The sequence below is a fragment of the Notothenia rossii genome (genome assembly GCF_949606895.1).
Source record: "Notothenia rossii genome assembly, chromosome: 5".
Classification (NCBI taxonomy): Eukaryota; Metazoa; Chordata; class Actinopteri; order Perciformes; family Nototheniidae; genus Notothenia; species Notothenia rossii.
In genome coordinates, this window is record NC_136903.1 from 85,128,545 (window position 1) to 85,143,447 (window position 14,903).

Consider the following 14,903-nt stretch of genomic DNA (forward strand, 5'->3'; position numbering starts at 1 on the left):
CCTGTGAATGCCTTGGCAGAGGTCCACGGTCAACGAGAGTCCTTGAGTTCTCCAAGTAATTGTTCTATTGAGTGGCAGTGACAGCACCATAGCAGTACATAGCTTCCTTCCTTTATCTTACAACACCTAAGCAGCCTACAAGATTGAACCTAACAACAGAATGAGGTAAACTCATCTTCTCCAGGTGGTAGATGTATGTCCTTCATCATGAGGCTTGCATTAGGGTTACACATCAAAGACATTGTAACATAATAAATACTGTTTCCTATCACATTAATCCAATAACGGTTCAGTTCATCGGGACTGTGTTGCGTCCACAAGATAAAGCATACTTTGAGTTATGTATCAGTTATAAAAGGAAAGGATAGGATTACAACATGCGTGCTTAGAACATCCTAATTTAGTTGTGTTGCGAGTCCAGAAATGTGTGATGGATATGTGCTGTCGCCATTGTCCTGGTTCAACAGGCTGGCTTGGATTAGTATGTGAAGTCCTTCATTTGTTGTACATAGAATGTCACTTTGTTTAATATTTTGACTATAAGTAACATTTTTGCGTACACTTTGAGGGTAAATTAATTCCACATGTCTACTATAAATACACAAGATATTAAAGGATTCGTTACTCGGCTAACATTTGGTCTTGATTTCCCAGAGCTAATATGTCCTGTGCTCCCTGGGGCGGCAGTGACACAGCAGCTTATTGAGAAACTACCCAGTCCATCACAATTAGGAGCAATATCGACCCACCGAAGGGAGATATCATAAATCAACTGGGTGTATTTATCTTTCATAAAGTCAACAAATGTGTACTGTATCCAAAAAAATTCCATCATCTAACACAATACCAAGTTTCACAGAACCATCACAGTAACAATTACGGGGAACAAACTGGTACAATACAGCCATTGAGAGTTATATAAGCTGCAGGCTCATGGCCAAGCTTCCACATCTGTTGCCTTTTTTTCCCTTTACCTGCACAGTGATATTTATAATCTGAAGGTCTTGGACTGTCGAAAAAATAGGAAAGGAATGATAAAAAATGAGCTTACTATAGAACCCTTCCTAAAAACAGTATTTTAGTTTTGAGGTCATTCGGGACTATACGTGACTTGTTTGGAGTGTTTCTCACACTCGTTTACTGAAGGTTGATTCCTTCCCGCAGGAGCCCTTGCTCACTCTTCCCAAATATCTCTGGCCCCTACTCTAAGGAGGGAGGACGTAAATCTCACCCCTTAAGAGATTACAAACTATTAAAGGCATATGATCCAGGATGGATGGAAAGCAGAGCTTCGGAGGGGCTAACAGGAAAGACTCCAGCTTGCCTGGAATGACTCTTGCTGACACACTGGCCCCATTCTCAGTTTATTACTGGAGTCCTACTGGTATATATATGATTGTTGATGCTCTAAATCCAATCTAGTGCTATGCATACAACTTTGGGAAGGGTCATAGTGTATCTATGATAATGTAAGGGCTCAGTAACCCACATAGTCAACGGAACATGAGAACCATTTTTTTTTTTTATTAGTGGTGTCAGATGTCAACAGTTAGATATATAATACATGAGTGTACCAGTTGATAAAAAAAGATTCATATGTTGTCAGATAAGCACACTTTAGGAAATGGCTGGATGTGCAGCTGGGATAAACACATATCAGGAAGGACCAATTGAATAGAAGCGGCTGTGGATCAGGAGGTAAAGCAGCTGTTCTCTAATCGGTGGTTAGATATTTGGGAACTTCAGTCTCCGTCAAGGTATCATTGGGCAATATCGAACCCCAAATTCTAGGCATGCGTGAGAATGTTTATCAATCTTAAAGAAGATGTGGCAGCGTATGGTAATATCTTACAACAGTTTAAGAATCCATTAAGAATTGGTGAACATTGGCTTGTGTTGTAAAAGGTAAGCGTTAGGTTTAAGGTTAGCTTTAAGTGGTCACTAAGACTACCAATTCGCTATCTAAATGCAATCGATTTACAACTTAAGAACCATGTTGAGATGTTTGTTGGAACCCCCACGCTGAAAAATGCAATAAACCTGTATACATTATGTCTGTAGGCACAACCACTCTCATAGATCCTGCAGGCATATTCAAGTTGAAGTCTCTAGGGTAAATTATTCTGAATGCACTCTAATGAGCTGGAGGAAAATGCTGAGTGATCTTAACGAGTCCCAGTTGTCTCAGTTTTGATGGTCACCATCAGCATTAATGCAAAGTAGCCTTGATGGTTGCTGAGCTGTTGTCCCCCAGGAGAACACTACGAAAGACAAACTGTGTGTTTAAATGTATTTGCGTCCATTCATGTCAAGATAAAAAGAATACCAATGCCAAAATCACTTCACCTATTTCCAATTCCTGATATAAAAAGACACTCAAATGAGACTTCTGACACTTTAGAGTTCAGAAGCCATGAAGCGTAATCAATGTGGTTGTTTGAGAAAACATGCAAACATGCTCCTAATACAGCTAACATTCTGATGTTCAACATGGAAAACATTTTTTGTGATGCACAGATGACTGATGGAAATGTCATTGATATTGAATGTTTGTGGTCATAATCCAAAGTATTGGAAAAATAAATGAAAAGTCCTGAAATCACCAAACGTACAACAATTAATCCTAAAAATTGACATTAATTTGTGCATAAATCCATCCAATTTTTGTTGGGACATTTCATGTAAAACCACAAATATCAACCTGCTGGTGCTAGAAGAAAAGTCAAAAGACCAAAAGAGTCATTACTGTAGATGTCATCCTCCATTGGCAATCATTCTGACTATCTATTAATTAGCTATTGAGTTATTTGGTCTGGATCAAAGGGGTGGATGTTGTCCAATTCAGTCCCTTGACCCACAATGCTGATTTGACCAAAAAAAGGTTTAGGTTTAACTACATGTATTCTTATTACCTGGCCAGTACTAGTCTAGCTATTAAAACACAATATTGAGAACAGATCTTTTGTTCATAATTATTCATTGATCCATCTATAACACCCCGGGGTTAGGGTTAGGGTGGAGATGCTGATATCTATTTCATCTTTCAATCTCTGACACATCCTGAAAGCCATCGTGAGCGTATCCCTTTTATCTTCATGATACAAAGATACACTGTCACTCCAAATCCTCTAATTTCTTGATTAATGATCCCCACGGCGACAGCATTAAACACACGTCTAACTGTCTACATAACCTCTGTAAAAAATGAAATTGAATAAATGAACACATGCTGTGTGTTTGTGGTTACTAAACACACTCCGACACACTGTGAAGCGCTCCTTTCCTGACAGCTGAACAAAAGCTGCTCTGTTTGAAACAAAACATCACAATGTGCAAGAGGCCCCAGACTTCACTTGGCTTTCCCCCAAGCTCTCCAACGGCTCATCAAAGTGAGAATAAGGAAGGAAATCCACCGTGGTTTCATGGCAAGCTCAAACATGGACTCAGCTTTTAAAACGTTCTTTGAACAATTGCCATCTTTTTTCTATTCTTATTTTATTTGGGGTTTCAAGTGTGAAGACTAAGAAACATATCAGCCGTGCTATTAAAAAGTGTCAAATCACGTCTTTTGAATATGTGCAAGACATAGAAGATACAAATGGATGTCTTGTGAAACTGCAAAAGAAACATAATTTGTCCACATTCAAGGCCTATCTTTATCTTTAACAAGAACATCCACGCCCCATCTGGAGTTAATACCACTTGGCAAAAGAGAGGCTCTTACAACAGACTGCCAAACACCTTAGGGTGGAGCTGATGAATCAAGACAAGTTTGGTAATGTATCTATCCCTGGGTGGGTGGGAGGCGTCTGGCCAGTCAAGCAGGGAGTTAGGCACGCCAAGGTCCCTGGATGGCAGCATGACAGGCAGGGGGGGGGAATGGCTGGACGAGGTGCCTGGGAACCTTGCTCTAAGAGGATGACAGCTCTATAAGTCAGGCCCTGATAAAGCAGTCAGGAGTGACAATCTCTGGGCCCCAGCCAGCGCAGCGTCCGTCCTTCTCAGATAAAGTCCGACAGGCCATCCATCAGTCCGGAGACAGAGAGCTGGACCCATGCTCTCCTGCCTCAATGGAAACAACTCAATGACCAGCCGCTGAAGGAATGCACGGAGCCTCTTGAGAGACAAACAAAGATGGCTGTGAACCATCTCTGTAGGAATCATGCATAGAGATTAGTGGGAGTGTGCGACGCGTAGCTTGTTAAGAGGTGGAGGTGCCACGTCTCCAAGTGAAAGGGTGGAGATGGAGGTTGACAATAGCGTTTGACACGGCACGTCTCCCGCTAAGAGGACCACCGCGGCTGCAGACAGCGGGCAAACACTAGAGAACCTTGATACCATAATGGGAAAGCAATAAGCCATGGAAAACTGCACATTTCACACAATACATTCCACATGTCGAGCCTGCGCGAAAGGCAGACAATGCCAGCGTCACAAGGAATAGAAAGAAATACCATCCCCAAGTCCTTCCTATAGGATGTGAGGAAACAACATGTTACACATCTTCAGATAGAAAGGAGATGTGATTTCAGATAAAGCCACAGGATCGATGCCGAAAACCATTTTGAATGGTAAAAATTACAATAATCTTGTAAATACACAGGATTGTAAATGTAATTATTCAGTGCAAACATCTTCACCTAAAAAAAGCCACTTCACTGCTTCCTCTTTACACATTCAGCTTTGTATCGTGGTCTAAAGTCAGGAACTTATCTGTGTGTGGCTCATGGGAAAATATAACCAATTTCAAAAGAACAAACAACGATTTCCCTCTTATGTTTACTCAGAGTTGGCCGGTTCGAGTTTTACGTGACATAAGTAAATTAGGGGTTCTGCATTAAATGAAGCTTATTATTATTCATAAATTAGCTCATTGTTTCCCTCAGTGTTTACAGTGGCTGCTAAATGTTTCTGATAAGGTATGAAAACTGTGAGTGTGTGGCTGTTTAAATATCCATGCATCTGGTGTATGTTATTGAAAAATAATATTACACTTGTTTTGGAAAGATTAAGGGAAAAGTTCAACACTTTTGTAAAATACTTTCTTCATGAAAATTAGATTAGAAGATCCATACCAGTCTCATAAAGTCCACCAAGGCTATCTAATTAAATGTGCAGCTACAGCCATGAGATCGTTAGCTTAGCTTAGCATGAACACTGAAAATAGGAAAAAACAGTTATCCTGCCTGTCCAAAGTAGTGCACTCATAATATACGCTTTTGACTAAACCATACCCCCGATCTGATCGCAAAAAAGGTATCGAGGCCAATCAAGGCAATTTTTTTAAATGATGACTGACATTTTTTTAGCCTGGAGACTTACTGCATTTTCTATTTCAGACATGTATGTTTGACTGTTGGTCAACTGATACATCTCAGCTTCTCACCCGAAGTTTAATAGCAAGTCCTAGTTCATTTTAGAGGTGCTGGTAGGTGAATGTTGTACATTTCAATAGAACAGGACAGCTATTTACCGGTTTCCTGTATGTATGCTAAGCTAAGCTAACCAGATGTGGATTGTAGCTTTATATTAACAACAGTTATAAGAGTGGTATTAAGTTTATCATCTCACTCCTTGCTAGATAGCAGTTAAACATATCTCAAGCAATGATATCAGGCCAATTATCTAAACAGTGTGATAACTCTGGATACGGGTATAAGGTATGGTGTTTCAGCTAGCTTAACTTCTCTGTTAGCTCTCTGTTATCAACACTTTCTATTGAGTCCTAGCCATGCATTTCCTAGGACAACATGTTTATTGTTTTACCATCAACCTCTATGGTGTGTCACCTTCAGAGGTGATTGTGCCCATTGTAGAGTGGTACAATGACTTGGAGTCACACCAGAAATAGCAACTTGTCCTCATTTAGGAGTCAAATGCCAACAGCAAGGGAACAGCATTCCTGTAAAACAATAGCATTCCAGGGTTGTATCTCAGGACTCTCAATGATGCTGTGCTTAAATGTTATTCGATAAGCAACCTTTAATCATGCCCCTAGAAAAGCTTCAACTTGGCAGAAAAGTAAGTGTGAAGGACATGCTATTTCAAATAATGAAATTCTTTCTTCAGCTGGGATTGCCATGCCTCATCTCCTTCCCTTTGGATCCAAACACTTTTCTTCATCAGATCGTGTTCAAACACTTCTTTAATTACAGCATAACACATAGAGGTGGTTGGACTGGCAATCCCTCACACAAAGCAAGGCAGCGGAATGAATGACTGGAAAGTTTGCTTTGGAAATATCTCAACGACAACATGCTACAGCAAAACTGCCACATGGAAACCATTGCAGGCAAGTCAGTAAAATTAAAATGGACTGTCCATTAAACTCACACAGACAGAATATAGTGTGGAAAACATGAACATGTTTCAGGAGGGAAAATGACATCAGTGAAACTCAGAAAAGTGTGCTCTAAGACATCAAATCCTAATAGTACTGTCTTTCTCTCTGCAGGTGCTATAGCTAAACAGAGTGAACGTTCAGGCAGGTTGTTGAAGTTGCCAAAGTTATATTTTTCCTGTGACTGAGGTAGGTTAGGCAACAGCTGTTTATCATCAGCAGGACAATCTGCCTTCTTGCACTTTATACTGTAGCGTGACAGGGAAGACTGTTGCTTCTTCTGTATGAGCAAGAGTACATCCTGTTGCTCAAGAGATATGAATGAGGAAGATATTTTTTTAAAAAGTAGTCGAAAGGATTAGACAAGAAGAAGAGCAGCAGATCGCAGCATGTCTCTCAAAATGACATCACCAATACTGCAGGCCCATTCACAAATCACTTTTCATTTAGAGATATGCTAACTCCATCATTCATCGTTAAATGCACGAAAAGATGAATGTATGATCATGCTGCACTGCTCGGACCCTGGGAAGGTTGCAGACGGTGTCCTGGCAGAGGATCACACAAAGGTAAAGGCTGTTCTTCCATCTGATAGGCTTCAGGTTGTCTGCCAAGGCCGGGCTACCTGAAGAAGAAAGGTTTGGCTAATATCAAAGGCAGGTTACCTCGTCTCTATCCAGCTGTCACCGGGTTTTTAGTTCATCTTGCCTGAGGGAACATCTGTCCCTCTCATTGAACTGAATCCAAAGTCTCATTAAGGCCTTATTTAGAGTAGAGGTTTGGTCTTTAACTCTTTCTGGCTGTCACGCTCATGGAAGTAAAATAGTCCCTGAATGTCTAGTTCAAAACAAAGCATTACATTTGATTTAACTGATACTTTTATCCAAAAGTGATTTACAATAAATGACTGCACGCTGTCCGTAAGCCAAACCACTGCATTGGCTTCAGGTAAGCTAAATCTTTGTAAGTGCCACGTACAGAAGAGATCTTTCCTTTTCTTTGCCAAGGTGCAGTCGAAACAGGTGGGTTTTTGCAGTCAGCAACGAAAGATGTGTAGACGTTCTGCAGTCCTGTTATCAATGGGGAGCTCGTTCCACCATTTTAGAACCAAAAAAGAAACTATACCATAACAAGCCTCTAGGTTTGGCGCGAAACACAAAAGCCTTATTCACTGTTAGTGGCATTAAAACTGAGACGTCACAATGTCTGCACTACATTTTTTTTGTCCCAATTGTTCATCGGTTTTTTCAGAACATTCCAGCCTGCAGTGCAGCATTTGTCTATAGACTATCTATTCACAACCTGCAGGGTTTTCAGCCATTGTTAACCTGAAGCCACAGTGACTGGAGGATAAAGCCTCCCGTAAAGTCTTCTCAACACACTCATACCTGATGCTGCACGCTTACAATGAAATGCAGATTCCTCTAGCCTCCAGCCAGGAAGGCTGCTGGCGCTCAGGGAGCACATCCTTTGTAGGTGACAACATTTATCAGAAAAGACACATTTTACTGCCGTGCTGTTTTTCCCCCCCCCTCATTTTACAGTTGTCTTGTGTAGTTTAAAGACCCCCAAGGGTCCAGTATGTTAATGAATGATCCTGTCTAATTACATTAATTGTATGGTTACTAGTTAGAGATTTTAGAGGTGAAAGGGTTACAGCAAGTCACGTTGTGCAACAAGGACAAAAACAATGTGTAAGAATTTGGATCGGCTGTAATCTTGTTGGCAGAAAGAAATCTTAGTTTAACTGGCCAGGAATTAAACGAGAAGATTGATACCACTTTCTTGTTTGTCCATTAAATATTAAACCACTGCTAGCAGTAAGTTAGCTTAGCAGAAAGAAGTCAAAAGAGCTAGCTCATCTCTTTCCAAAGGTAACACAATGAATACAGCAGCACCTCAAAGCTTGAAAATCACACATGACACCTTAGTTGTTTTATTTATACAAAAGGTGTTAAAAACAATATATTGTATGTTGAGGAGGGTTATGAGCTGTACTATTTATGGGTCTGGTGGTAACAAAGGTTGCTGGGCAAAACTCTACGAAGTACTTGCTTTTGTTGTTTTAGGCAGATTTTGCAACATTAAGACAAAGTCAGGGTATGTTTCACCATATTCCCAGTCTTTAAAATAAGCTTGACACAAAGTGTAAAGCTTTATACTCAACAGACACATAAGACAGTGGTAGTGGTCTATTGAAATCAGCATATTTCCTCAAATAACAAACTGTTTCTTCCACTGTGCTGGTTGTTACCATTTGTCTACTCTTTTCTTTCTTCACGGTTCAAGATAGATAGAGGACCTCGGGGAATATAGATCAAATGAAACCTGTTCCAGCTTGTCTAACTTGTGGCTAATGGCCTATACTTCCATCTACTTTTAGAGCAGGGTATAGAACCTGGAGATTGATATTTAATATAAATAATCACGTGATGGTGGTAGAACAATGCAACGAGAGGTGCGAAGGACATCGTACCATAAAGAACTGGAAAAACCACACTTACATTTCAAGACTTACAAGTTGAGTTGTTCACAAGCCCCCGCATTACTATTCATCCCACATACCAAGTATACTCCCTTGTTCAAAGAATTACACTCCCTACATCAACTTTTCATTAAATATACATAAATCCAACATGGTTTAATAAAGTGGACTACAGTGAATCTGCCTTAAAATGTGGGATGATAAATACTCAATCTATATGTAAATATGAGGTACATTGGGAGAAAAAAATCAAAACGTAGGAAAAATGCATTAGCCGTCCTATTTGATCAGCGCCCCAGGAGCTGAAGTTATGATTTTTAATGGAATCTGAGGAGGAGAGAGTGTCAGAGGCGAGGCTGGGAGGTGAGACTATGAAAGTGCTCACAGGAGAGCCGGCTATCTGAGAGGACGCCGGATAACAGAACGGACCTGAAAGATTACTCGCACTGAGTGGAAATGGATTTATTGCATTTGGAGGTCTCAGCAGCTTTTCTGCACTCCCACAATCACAAACGAAGAAGAAAAAGTCATGGTTTACGTCAAATAAAACGAACTTTCTCGTTTTACACTCAAAACAGTGTCTGTTATGGCTCACAGCAGGTTGAACCAAAGCAACTGAAAACCTCTGTTTTCCAAGTTTAAAATCTTAAAATGTGGTAAAGTTTACTTTTCAACCATTTTTGTATATTTTACTATTTAAAGGTGGGGTAGGTAATTCACTTCAGAAACACTTTTTGTTATATTCCATGGAATGCTCTTAAAATCCCAATAGCAATGAATACATTAAATGCTTTGGCAATAAATACATAAAAAAATGTCATCTGTGGAAGCCATGGCGCTGTAAAAAGCATGACCAATCATCTGAGCCGGCCCGGCTAAAATAACTGGATGGCCTACCTGCCTGTCAGCCTTCCATCTCGTGCACAAACTTATCACGTGCCTTTATTGGTCGTGTGCGTGTTCGTGTGTGTTGGAGGAGGGGCTCTGTAAGGAAGTGGCAGATTTTTTTCGGTTGTGTACACTTTCAAATTCTAGCGCACTCGAGCTGGTTTCTCCGTTCTTACCTACCCTACCTTTAACACCTATGGCACTAGCTTCCCATCGATCATTTTCATGATATTATTTTTACTATCCAGCAAAGGGTTAAAGATACAACAATGCTAGCTTGAATAAGATACGCAGTGTTTTCCTAAATGCTAGAGTTACTTTGCTGTTATGCTTGCAACAACAATGCTAACATGCTAACGTTTCCCAGGTCTGACTGTTACCATGTTCACATCTTAGCTTTGCGAGTAAGCATACTGTATTAACATTTTCTAATTAGCATGCTGGTACTTTGTCCTTAATCCAAAGTAGGCTATTGGACATTGTGACATGATATTGACACTTAGCCTACTGAAAAGTCGGGAAATCATCAATTCCAATATGGCAATTGAATTCAATGGGAATACATCCCATAGTGGTCAAATCCACAAATTGAACCTAATCATCAAAATGTGGTGGGAAAACAAAATCAAATCAAATCAGACTGTTGAAAAGCAGTTTGATTGAAATGACATTGGGTCAAACCATTGAATAACCAAGGCAAACGAGCCCAGATGAAACATCTATGGAGTCCTATTAGGCATGGCTATTATAGGGTGTGTGTGCATGTCCCCATCTGTCTTTAACAAGGTGTAGAGCAGTAAAGGATGGTGATATGTGCCATGCAGCTCTGTATGAATCATGTGACATTCCACACATAGTGATTAGTGCCAAATTACGGTCCACACGGGGACCTGCATGAAGTGCTTGCAGATGCCTGTCTTTGCTAGGGCGTCAAACGGACAAATTACCCAATAGCTTAAGAGAGTGGTGCTCTGATGGCATCACCGTCACATGAAGAAAGACGTCTAACCGGCTAAATACCAATGACTAATTTCATGCTACACATATGATACACATATGTATTGAAAATGAGTAAAAACACCCATGCTTCATTTCAGATTCCAACAAGTCAGGTTGCATCCCTTTCGTAATTCCCTGCTGAATCTTAGATTGAATATCTCACCATTTAAAACGCATACAGCTGTAAATCAGACTTGAAATAACCTTCACCTTAAGTGCAGCATGTTCGCACGTTGCAGATTTAGTGAGATGCTCTGTGGGTAAACTGTAAATTCTGTATATCATAAACATTATGACTTTAAGGTCTAAATGCTGGTAAGTTTACTAAATACTATTATAGGCTGTCTGTAGGATATAAAAACTGTTTTATAATGACAGGGAATAATAAAGAGGAGGAAGGAAATAGGCATACTTGAGCCTTGTTTGTTTGTAACCTTTATTTATCCAGATTGGTCCCATTGAGATCATAGATCTCTTTTTCAAGGGAGACCTGCAGCAATTAGGACACATGAAACATAAAACAACATCAAACAATAGAGGATATCAAACAACATATTTACAAGCTACATTTATATACTTGTCATCATTTACAAATACCCATAGTTTCAAAGAGCATTTCACTTCACTTGCTTTAAAAACATTCAGAGGATTAAAATTGCTCAGTTTCCATTTTAGTTGTAGACTGTTCCAAGCAAGTGGCGCTGCGCACATAAAAGCTGTCTTACCTAAGACAGTCCTTGCTCTTGGCACATCCAACAAGACTACATCATGCGATTTCAGACAATAGCTGCTTGCAACTCTGTGTTATCAGTGAACAGATGTAATACGGGGGTTTACCCAACATGGCTTTATAAATAAACGTGTGCCTCCGTACAGTAAGTGAAGGCAAACCTGCCTTGGTATACAGTGAGACAATCATCAAGCCAGATACCTAGGTATTTATAACAGGCAACCACTTTAAGTATTATTCCTTGCGCAGTTACAATATCCAAAACAGGCTCTGGTGTCTTTTTAGCTTTTGAAAAGAGCATTACCTTAGTTTTTTCAACATTTAAAAGAAGCTTCAGCTCAGAGAGCTGAGTCTGAATAATGTTAAAAACAGCCTGTAATTTAACACCAGCCTCCTGAATGGAGGGACCTGCACAGTACATCACGGTATCATCCGCATAAAAATGTAAGGTAGCTTCATTCACATTTTCACCTAAACTGTTGATATATATGGAGAATAAAAGTGGACCTAAAACAGAACCTTGGGGAACACCATTAGCAATGTTCAACCACTCAGAAGGGAGCCCATCAAAGTGAACACATTGGGACCTTTCAGAGAGGTAGTTCACAAACCACCCCACTGCATGGCTGGATATGCCAATACTGGCTAGCCTCTGCTTTAAGATGCGATGATCGACGGTGTCAAACGCTTTGGAAAGGTCAATAAATAGAGCTGCACAACTCTGCTTATTATCTAAAATACTCGTAATGTCATTCACCACTTTCATTGTGGCAGTGATGGTGTTATGTTGCTTTCTGAAGCCTGACTGATGTTTAGACAGGATATCATTTTTACATAAAAACTCCTTTACTTGTTCACTCACTAGTGACTAGGCGTTCGAGCACCTTCGCCAGAACTGACAATTTAGAGATTGCCATTGGCCTATAGTTATTTAAGCTAATTTTCAGGTTTCATATTTGTAGGTTGTATCTCTACTGTGACATGTCTGTATGCTTTAATGTTCAAAAAGCTCTTTATTTCTCTCATACTGCCTGTGCTGCAGCACCTCTTTTCACCCTCTGTCTGAAACCAGAGCCCAGTCTGCTCGGATTGGATAGCTGGTTGGCTCTGTCGTGATTGGTGAACTGCTTAGAGATTTCCCACCCCTTAATGTTGTATCGCTAGAGTAGGGTAACTCCCTCTGGGAACTTTGGGATTTGAGCCTTTGCAGAAACAAGCTTACATTTGCAATAACAGCACGCATGCATACACACGTGCATCCGTTCATTACACACACACAACCTCGAACACTCTGCTGAGTGCAATGATCCCACAAGTGTTTATACGATAAACTATTGATGCAAGGGTGAGGTTTAATATTAGGCGGCAGGGCGAACCCACACCAATGAGAGAGGAGCTCTATGGTATTATATCTCCTATTCTAGTCAAGAAATAAACAAATAAATAAAATAAATAAACAAATGAAAAACAGCGTGTCGAAAGTTCAGGAACGGTGTTGATGTCCACAAGAGTCTTCGACAAACATGGCCATAAATAGTTTTTTAGATTATGTAGATTTTTCTAACAGGCCACTCTCACTGCCACACCCGCTTTTCGCCATTGGGTGTGAAAACAAACACACACCCGTGCACTTGACCTCCTTTCTAAACTTTAGCCTCCTATGGCAAAAACGATGCCCGGCTGGAGAGGAGAGCATTTTTGTTGACGAACAGATTGACCTTTACAATATCCTGCTGACTTGACCAGACTTTACACAGGCTGCGTGAAAGAAATGATTATCAGGCTGCATAAACTAGGTGCGATGTGTTCAAGTGTTACGATTGAGCCAAAGTAAAGTTCAGGCTTCCCACATGAAGTGTTCTTTGAGATTGTACAGGACTGGAAGCTGGAAAGAAAGAAGGGAAACTGTTTATTTCAGTGACAGCAGCCTCAGTTATGATGAACCATTTATGAGAGGAAGTTGAATAAAAATAAGAAAATATGACTTCCATAATCAATTTTTGCTATTTTATACCTTTACCTCAGTACAATAAGATGCACATTTTACTTCACTGCAGTGATTAAATAATATTACTTTATTTTAAGATTCACATTAATAATATCAAATTTACAAAGAATCATTTATTAGATAAGTATAAGATAATTATACAGAAAAACTATTAAGCATCAATAGTTATCAGGAAATATAATTGTATTATTCTGCACCATATTTTGATGCTCATTTCAGGACTTCTACTTTTAACACAGCATTTCTACAATGTAGTATTAGAGCTTTTTAATAAGTATTACTTCTATGTACCTCTAGATATTGCAATAGCAAAGTTTCATGATGCAGAGGTTAAATATATCAAATCAGAGTAAACTACAAGTTCTACAATATTTAGACCACATGGATTATAATGCAGACTCCCTGAGGTCCTTTTGAGATGTGTTCCTAAATATATCATAATGACCATGCCTTGTCAAAACATCCTTCTAATCTAAGACATCCATCAAGTGTTCACAGAGGGATTTATTAAATGTAGGGTTGCAGCAATTAAACAGAGCATACACTATGAGGGAGTGAATCATGTCTGGACCAAATGACATAACTCGATTTATAGCAGCACTAGTAATTTTGGGATGAATGGCCATTCATACGACTATTTAGATACTTCAGAAATGCAAATGGTTAGTTGTGCAAAACATGTATTAAATAATGAGCTAATGGAGTGTAAGTGCATTAATAGCACATCACGCCTTTCGACTCTTTTCCGTGACCTCCTCACATTAATTAATGTGGCAGGTTAGGAAACCTCTGCTTAATCCCATGCACTCGATGCAAATATAAACCACACACATGTCTATGAATATGAAGTTCCCATGCTGACACACTGACCCATGGAATCCATCGAAAACACCTCCATCTGTCCACACGTCCCAACCACCGCCCTGGTACAATAAATGGCAGCAGCTGTTCCTTTAAAAGCTGTGTTTAAGAAATGAGATTAATTAAGGTGTTCTTGTTTTAACAGCCCAGCCCAGCCCCCACCCCCCGCTCCAGCTGTGAGATCTCTTTATTGCCCCCCAGTTTGCGACACGCTCCCCGCACTCGTCTTAGCGTCCTGCTTCACAGTGTTACATTTCTCTGCATAATAGCCAATCCTTTCTGCCAAGAAACACTGAGGAGGTGTTAACCGTCCATTATGGGATCTTTAAGTAACAATACAGGGTTTCCCACACATTTTCATTTTTATAGACGACATTTTAAATGTTGTCCATGGCTTTTAAAAAAGGACCCATGATAATATCAAGCCCAGAAAAGAAGAAACCTAGACAATTCAAACACAACCCTTTTTGACGCTTCTAACAGTTGGTAATTGTTACTAAAATATATTTCTGACAATATAGGAACAGAAAAGTGATTGCCCTATAGGTGTATTCTTAAGACATCTGATGATAAATGAAAAACAATGCGGTAA